Source organism: Lasioglossum baleicum, chromosome 6 (assembly GCF_051020765.1).
Source record: "Lasioglossum baleicum chromosome 6, iyLasBale1, whole genome shotgun sequence".
NCBI lineage: Eukaryota > Metazoa > Arthropoda > Insecta > Hymenoptera > Halictidae > Lasioglossum > Lasioglossum baleicum.
Window position 1 is genome coordinate 6,515,887 of NC_134934.1, and position 9,274 is coordinate 6,525,160.

The 9,274-nt window shown below is 46.0% G+C and overlaps 1 long non-coding RNA gene across 1 annotated transcript; it reads left to right on the forward strand.

Annotated features, from left to right (window-relative positions):
• Window positions 1-3,918: 3,918 nt before the first annotated feature.
• LOC143209811 (uncharacterized) lies at window positions 3,919-9,053 on the forward strand. The gene is made up of 3 exons (XR_013009148.1): window positions 3,919-4,313; window positions 4,445-4,610; window positions 6,481-9,053. It is a non-coding gene; the product is annotated as an uncharacterized LOC143209811 (long non-coding RNA).
• Window positions 9,054-9,274: the final 221 nt, after the last annotated feature.

Below are 9,274 nucleotides of genomic sequence, written 5' to 3' on the forward strand. Positions count from 1 at the left end.
GTCGGACGACACCCGGCGGACTGATTTATTCGCGAGCGTGACGGCGTCGATCGTGACGTAATCGCTTATCTTAATCCGCTGGCGGGTGCTCCGCGTCCCGAGGTAAATGACGTTTCTCCTTAATGACCGTGGATACGATAATCGAGTCAGCCCGGTCGACTTAACGTCAATCACAAAACCCCCTCCCTCCGCGGAACCCCGGTTCGTGCTCTTATCCGTCGTTCCACGGTTTCCTCCGTGGAGCTTTTATTTTTCGACGCGTTTAACTATAAATCAGAACGTTTTTAGCGAACGCTTTTCCCATGGAAACGAGCATTGGTGCTTTCGCTCTCCCGTCACCTATCTCTTTCTATCTCTTTTCCTGGCTCTAGCACGCGCGCGCGCGCGCGCTCGCCCGCGTTCGCGCACTCACGGCCTGATTAAAACGGGTTATTAATTACGGGCTGGCGTCGACGTGAATGAATGCGGTACCATCGATAGCCCCCGCGATGGGATCGCCCGCGCGGACCTGGCCCGGCCGCCTCTCTTTTATTTTCGCGAAATTTCGTATCCCATCGTCATTGAAATATGCATCGGAGCTCTCGTGCCACCGCGGGATATCGGCGAAATTTGCGGCGTTTGAGCTCTGTATTTAATTATCCACGCCGGGGTCCGGGGTGTGTGATTAATATCGGCTTCTTTTTAAGCCAATCAATTTTAATTATAAGCACATAAAGAGCTCGTGAAAGCCGCGCCGCGCGGATTAATGAAAAATTCATGTCGATCTCCGCGATAATTCATGTCAATTTCGAGCGTGTCGCGCAGATTTGGAACGACGCAACTCACGAATACGGCACAGCGCGTCGCGACGCGCGACGCCCGACGCCCAACGTCGCGATGGAATTCCGGGCTTTTGCATTGTGTGCTCGACACCGCGCCCGATAATTGTCCGGAATATTGAAACCTTTCGGCTCTGACGTTTCTCGCCCGGAATTGACATCTCTGTGTAACCGGCGCGCACTTTCCGTATCGCCGCGTAACCCTTCGACCGTGTAAATCAATTTTAATTCACTTCAAATCCACGCGTTTCGGCTGCCCTCGAAGCACGCTGACAACTACACTTCACGGGGTTTAAATAAATTTTGGGAAATGCGGAAGTAGGAATAGGTACGTCTTTCATCCCTTATTTTTCGAGGGTATTAATATAATATACTCGGACGATTGACATCATTAAAATGAGGAAGACATTTCTATTTTGTTCCTGTCTCCTGTAATTGTGGTTATTCATTTTTTACGATAAGTATTTTTATTCTTGGAGAAACGGGAATTTTCTCTCTGCCGTTCACCCCTTGTATCTTTAGAAGCTCTGCGCACCAGAACTATTTTAAACGGTATCTTCTTGAGGTGCATTTTGCAAATTTTTGAATGTGACAGCTATTCTATAACAATGAAGAGCTGTCAAGTCACTTCAGATGACATAATTACTTCCTTCGAAATTATTACTGGAGAGAAGATTTTCAGCTTCATTTGATATAAAATAATCATTCTGAAGTCTATTCCTAGATTTCTGACGGATAAAGCGTTAATCAACTCAAGCAATGAAGATGCAAGGATAGATACGTTAAGAAAATTTACATTTTTGAAAACAAGAGAAGTTTCTATCTGACCTCTTATTATCTTCAATAATTTATTGCGAGAAAGAGGAATTCCATGTTCGTTACAAGTACAGCTACATTTATTCGGAGGCGGACGAATAGAATTTTCACGAATAGTCCTCAGAGAAATCGTAGTAATCATTGTTTTAGAAAAAGAAATTAGGAACAAATAGGTCTTACATTGGTGTCTATGTATACTTCCACCATAATTTTCCTATAACTGCAACCTAGTTACGATTCCCATACGTAACTTCTATCGATTTATTATGCTCCGAGCTCTAGGCGTCTCTTGCCAGCAGGCCCATAAATAAGGAATATTTCACGAGCGATTTGGGTCAGCTGTAAGAAGAAAAAACCAGGTCGAGCGGTTCGATAGGGAACGATAAAGACGATAAAGACATAACGACGGGCCACTGGCGGGTCACGTCGCGAGTTCATCAATCGGACACAGCGGCGTCCCAGCCCCCGCTGTCTTTACGCTCGTTTCGTGCCCATAACTCGTCTCGTTTCGCGCTTATTACCGTTCAATCGAGAGGTACCGTCCGGTTAATTGACTTTTTGAACTTTCGGGGTCGAGTGCATCGAAGTTCCATCGAGTCGCGAAACTCGCCGAGGATAAAACGCTCCCTCTTTCGCGGATGGTCCCCAAGATCCTGAGCCAAGGAAGATATTCATCCGAGCACGTCGTGGAACGAGCCTGTATCGAGGGGGCAATTAACCGGAGACACCCTTATCGAAGTTCCGTCGTGCTTCTCGCCGGCGAGCGAATATTAGTCCGGGTCGCTTGCGCCGCGATCCTTTTATTGTACCCCGCGCTGCTCTACTTTGACAGCCTTTCTGCCAGTTAGAAGTGTCGGAAGGGTGCTCGCAATAAGTTGCAGCACGCTATCTACCAGTTCGAGATTGCGTGAACCTTTTAGGAGGGCGTCCACACTCGACTCGCTATCTAAGACGCGAGGCTCATGCTAATAGGCGTGGAAATTTACATCGCTGATTGCTGTTCCCGCGAAATCGGCTGAAAGCATCGACGTCATCCGTTGATTGCACTGGACGGGTCAGTATCGGAAGCTGCGACGCATATGGTCTGGTTCCATGCGGTTTTTGGGACTCGAAGTGGCTCGGTTCTTTCTAGCTATGTTGCAGAAAGGTGACTTCGTGCTTTAGATCAGTACTTTTACTCAGGTGTGTTAACGGTGGTCCATTTTATCCTCTGAATGTGTCTCTTTCGATTTCGACTGTAGACAAATATGCAATATTTTCTTATGATTGTATTCAGATTGGGTATCAATTTTTATTAGGACTCAAGAAACAATGGATCCCCTCTAAACTGTTTATATTCTTCCCAATATTTGAGAACTTCTTCAGATTTAGACTCGAGTGCCTCCTCTCTTACATACGAAGAACATTTTGGTCAAATCGAGTTGTCAACAGAGTTGTGCTCTATGTAATACCAGTTTAGCAATCATGGGAGGTGCTTAGAAGTCTGCGGAGTCTCCGGATGTCCCGCAGAACTTCCGGCAAGCAATCTCTCACAGAAACACAATAGTTTCCAGCAAAGGGAATCGGCGAAAGTTATTCTTTCCACCCGAAGAAAGAAGTTTCTTGACCGAAGCTACTTTCAATCGCAGCTATTCGTAACTTTCTTCGAGTAATCTTGCAAACTCGCCGATCTTATTGTCCCCAGCAGCAACGATCGCCTCCTCCATCCCCGTGACATCCACTTTCGATAAACGGTTCGGCGAAGGTGTTCTACCGATATTATTGGGAGTCGATAGCCTGGCAACTTCTTGCACGTGCGGAAACAAAATGGCGGTATCGGGTGACTTGTACTAATGGAGTCCGATAGTTGACATGCTCCTGATCAAAAGGATTGGGACCTGGAATATGAGATTAAAGTACCTACTCAGAGTCTGCAGCTGTTATTCGTTATTTCTGTTTCCATCGATTCAACAACTTGTATATGATTGGACTGTAAATCTTAATGGAAAGTTTTAAATTGTAGTGAAATAAAAATTGATCTGCCTTTTTAATGTAGTCTCGCAGGCGGGTAGTCACCGGGCGATCCTTGAAATCCGCGCAATCCTTTTGCACGCGGAATGATCGCCCGGTTACGCAACTTCGCGAGCGCACGTGCGATACCTTTAAATCGAACGTGAACGGAATATCGCAACCTCTCTGTCCCCCTTGGTGGTTTTATCGCCGAGGGCAACCGGTTTCGCAATATTCCGCGGCGCGTTGATACGAAATCACACGGCCGCCAGTAAACCCGTGTTTCTCATCGGATCCGGCTGCCCGCGTGCCCGTCGCCGTCTCGCGACGCCCGGAAAAATCTTTATCGCGTGTTTCCAGTTTAGAGCAACGCCCTATCTGTGTAAGTAGCTCCGGCAATAATCCGCCGGATTTTGCACGCCAATCCGCCGCGTTCCTTCGCGCCACCGTTACACCGCAACACCGCACCGCTTGGAAAATGTATAACGCCGGAGATGGCTCAGGGTTATCCACAATGGATCGACAGCTATCGGGTTCCTGACATCCTGCGCCACGTCCGGCTGTATCATCTTCCACGTAACGACGCAAATCTCCTCCGCGCCTTCTTGCATCGCGTGATACGCTTTACAGGATCACACGAGTGTCTTGGAACCGGGAAAAAATATTTGGCAGATGGTTGTTGGAAATTAGGTACTTCTGAATGAAACTTGTCTATGTAGTTTCTATACCTTACAATTAATGCGTATCTATTTTTATTTTGCATAAAAATCCGCCGTCTAATTATTACATATTATTTTATGGTACTACTTTCTACTTTCAAGAGGTTCTCACCTGAGACTGAAGCGAACAGGGGACATTATATAATGAATTTCTCACAAAGCCAACAAAAATTCCAAGTGATGCTTCATACACACTCGATAAACACTAGTTCCCACTGGCTCCGCCTCTACCGGCGAATCCACAAAACAGCCAATCAGCGTGAGCAAAGTGAGCATGCACTATCAATATTCTAGCCTGTAAACTCTCTAATTTTATTTGTTAATCGGCTTCCTCCGCGAACGAGTGTTTGTTTAGTCGATCGACGTTTCCGTCATTGAATAATAAACCAACAAGGAAACTGGAGATTTGTAATTACCGGCCGGGCGATAACCAAGATCTGGTCCCGGACTGGTTCATGAATCTGTCAGTGGGAAATCCGGCGAGGCACAAATCAACGGTCATAAAATCGCCGGATGAAAACGCGGCACGCGGATTCCTCTCGAGGAAAGTCGGCCAAGCGGGACCGATTGTCGCTCGTTAACTCGATTATTTATTCCGTCGCGACGGAGACGCGTCTTCCGCGCGGATTCCGCGGGACCGGCCTCCGGAGAACGCGGTCCGCGTTTTTCTCGGGGCGAGTTAATTGACTGGACGTGGTCCGATGATAAATAAAAGCGGGACACAGAGGCGGTGACCACGTCGCGTCGCCGCGAGCGTTCTGGCGCATACGCGGCGAGGAAAAACGCGGCGGAGTCGGAGCACGCGCGGCTGCAGCACAGGGAAAAGAATATATTCCGGCCTGGGATTACCTGGTGAAACGCGCGATTCTTTTTCTGACGCTGAAACGGTTGATTCCGGGCAGCGCGAACTTGTTATTCGAAGGCGCATTTTTGTATGGTTGCTTTTATTTTCTCGGCGGAGCTGTATTGTTTTTTGCGGGGAGATTGTTGGAACCTAATGTTAAAGTCTGTACGTATATTCACTTCTTCCTTAAGGACTGTAAGCTGTGAGTGCCACGCCAATGTACACAAAAGTTACAACAAAATCAAAATAACTTATTATGTACCACGATTATATTAGCTTGCCGAGATGTCGTTGTTGTTGTTGTTGTTGTATGCGTCAAATCTTGTAATCGAATTTTAAACGACTTCCCGATGAGCTAGAGACGTGAAACTTTAAACATAGCTCAGAACTGGATGACAATGCAATATTAGAAAAGAAATTAAAAAGAAAAAACTGTGCGTTCAGGAAAAAAAAAATTTTAATATTAACTTTCACACCTCGTCGCGCGACGCTCGGTAGTACGTGATCGCGTTTAGCGATCCCCACTTCGCGCGCCAGCGCTCCCTACTCCACTACGTGTTCCAACTCTGACTCATCCCCACTGCACTGACCCATTTTGCACCGAAGGAGCTCAGGAGTGTAGTGTTCCGTTCATTCAATTCCATTCAGGACAATTTCGCACTCCATCAAGAGACGTCGTCTCTCGGAGTCATCCCCTTATTCTATCTCGCGTATTTCTATATCTTACGTTTCTATATCTTACTATTTCATACCAGTATTACTATATCTTGCGTTCCATTTAAAAAATACTAAAAAGTAGAAAATAAAAAAAATATATAAAAAAATACATTTAGAAAACCACGCTTATATTAAAATGCACTAAAAAGGAGAAAATAATTTTTTTAGACATTAGTCACTATAAATAAAAGCGTGGAGCGCCCACGAAGATTACGTCAATATAGTTTAGCACTCCACGCTTTTATTTATAGTGACTAATGTCTAAAAAAATTATTTTCTCCTTTTTAGTGCATTTTAATATAAGTGTGGATTTTAAAAAGTTTTTTTATATATTTTATTTGTAGATGATAATAAAATTTGGTTTACTTAATAGATTGTAGTAAAAATTGATTTTCAAGACTGATTCAGACCCATGTAAGTAGGCGTTTCAGGAGTTCGATAAATAAGAAGGAGATTGAAATACGCGAATCAGATCAAAAAACGTAGCACGGCCAATCACGTTCCACCGTTTCGCCGGATTCGAAACGCGACTATTCTGTCCGAGTCGCTCGTTCATCATGAGGCATCCCCGTTGCAGGATGGAGGATCGTAGGATGGTCAGGACTCTCGTTACCACGTCCTCGGCGCTGTCTTCGCGGACGATCGGCGTCCAGGACCCTGGCCAGTCGGCGCTCTGTTGCTTCTCCATGGACTGGCAGAGTGGGCGAGAATTACAGGCATTGTGCGCGCCGGTCGTTGCGGTAATGCGGTTCGCTGATTTATCGCGGAGCCGAGCCACGAGGAGGTGTAGCTAATTGTTCTTGCATGCAGATCCACCGGGAGACTGGCCACGAGGCGCGGCCCGTTCCCTCCGAAGTGACGCTTCGAAATTAATTGTACGTCTTCCAACACTTCGACCTCGTCATATCTTTCCAATTTTTCCGGTAAATCAAATCTTTTACAGAAATGTGTCGATCGATGTCGGATATATGCACGATATTTCACAAAAATTTTATTTTCAGTCTTTTGTTTTTAATTACTATTTTATGAGAATCTTCGCGATATTCGTATTCGTGAAATTTTTCTGGTTATAATGAGTCCAAGCTCGATGCAATTCGGAGTTGCTTGTTGAGTTGACGATTATGTAGAATCTCTATTATCCTAGTCGATGATATCTCAATTCTGCAGTAGCTGATTCTACATGCATTGTACATGAATACTGTAGTATCTCATTGTACATTGTACGTAGTACCAATCAATAAAGATTTTATCTAACACAATTGCTAGTTAACCGTTCTATTATCTGAATACTCATGTGGCACTGAATCGTTTGGATAATGGAGACTCTGCCGTATCGTCGATTAAACAAGTAAACAGGATCTAAATTGTATCGTGAAGTTTATTTAATTAATTACTCTTGTTCTACACAAATAGCTCTGTCTTTCCAATTCGTGTACATATTATCAAATGAATCGTTCTAATCTTGCGTGTCCTATTTTCACGGATGTGACAGTCAACGTATCAATTCTTCTTACTGTTCGTATTCTAGGTCTTCATCTACACGATTATACAACGCTGTTACTGTCCACAGAAACTGTCCGAGACTTTCCTCAGAATAGGAAACCAAGATTCAGCGAGATCGTCGAACAAGAAGGAAAAAGATTAAACCAGAAACATAAAGGACTACTCTAAGCCTCGCAAGTTCCATTGCCGACATAGAAAACACCTTTCATAAATCGACTACATTATAGTGGCAATCAATGGGAACAGCACCATTCAACGACGACGAAGTCGCAGCGTAGAAGTTGACCCTGACTATACATTGAACTTGATCGCCTGCTCTCAGCACTGCGACCCGAGTTTGCGGCTATCGACGCGTCCATCTCCGCTCGTTAGACACGGATATCCTCGTCGCAGGATAACGCTTGTCCGATTGTCGATTAGCCGAACGTTTCACGCGATATCCGCCGATAGACAAGCTCTTCTCGGTCCTCGGTATCTACGAAGATAGAGCTGAGAGGAATGTCGGATTCCTCTCGGAACGCAGCTGCGCGCGTTAGCGGAGCGCGACACACGGGATCTCACAGAGAAGTAGCGACGATTTACGGTGGTCAGGAACGCGTTCGAAATAGAATCACCGTGGAATCTCGGAACGCGGCTCTCTCTCTCTCTCTCTTTCGGCCTATTCGACGATATTAATGTTGGCCCGGTCGTTCGAAACGGGCTGAAAGTACTCCGGGGAAACCTAGAAGAAGAGGACGTTCCTTCTGGTACCGGTTCCTCGCGGCTGGTTTCTCGTTCTTCGCTGGTGAGGAGACACGTTCTCGTGTTTTTCCGCGACGGTGACGTTCACGAGGTCGTCGAGCACGACCGATGCAATTATCGCGGGAACGAGACGGTGCCCGCGCGAACGAGCAATTTGTTTCGGCGACAAAGCGCGGCAAAACTCCTTGGATTCGATCCAGGAAATCCTCTTGCCCCGCCGCGCCACGCCGCCGGGGATCTTTTCTCCGTCGACGAGCGGTTTTGTCGGCCGACGGTGACGCGCACCACCGAGAACGATGGCCCCTGTTTGTCAAGAGGCATCACCGGAGCAGGCAGCCGTTTGTCAAGGGGATTACACCAGCCCCTCGCCAAGGAATATTAAAATTCCGACGTATCCTCGTCGCCCGACGCGTAACTCGCCGCCTGACCCGACCGTTTCGCGCGCTTACAGACCCACGGAACCCTCCCTGTACCGGGCTTCCTGCGGGTCGACCGTGAATTCCGGCTCGCGACTCGTATTCCTGGAACGCAATAACGAATTCGGCACTCTTACCGCGAATCCCCGGGTCCCAGACACTCCCTCGATGCCCTTTGTTGACGAGGAATACGGGGAAACTCCGCTTTTGCTCGATTACTATGATTTCCGTGAGTGTTTGTTTTATTAGGCACTTGGCGCATTCATTGCAACTAGTTTCCACTATCTAGCAATTTGGTTAGAACAATTCTTACTTAAATCTAAGTCTAAAGTCTTAAATCTAGGTAAGCCTTCGCGGTTAATGGATGTACTCCCAATAGCGTGCTCCACATATGTTTAAGCACTCCTTAAACATGTTTTAAATGCCCTAAATTCACTTACAATTAGTTTAACCTACAGTAGTTCAAAAGGTTTTATCCTTTTTAACTACGAATAAGTCCACTGTTGTCGAGTTACCGTAGCACTTCGACATAACCGTTTAATTTCCTCATTGACCGTAGACACTTTTAAGTCCTTGTGGATGTCGTCATTTCTGATGTACAATGAAGCATTGACGATGCTTCGAAGTACTTTGTTCTGAAAGGTTTGTATAATTTTGACGTCGGATTTCTTTGTGCATGTCCGTGAGTGTGAGGCAGTTATGCATTATTGT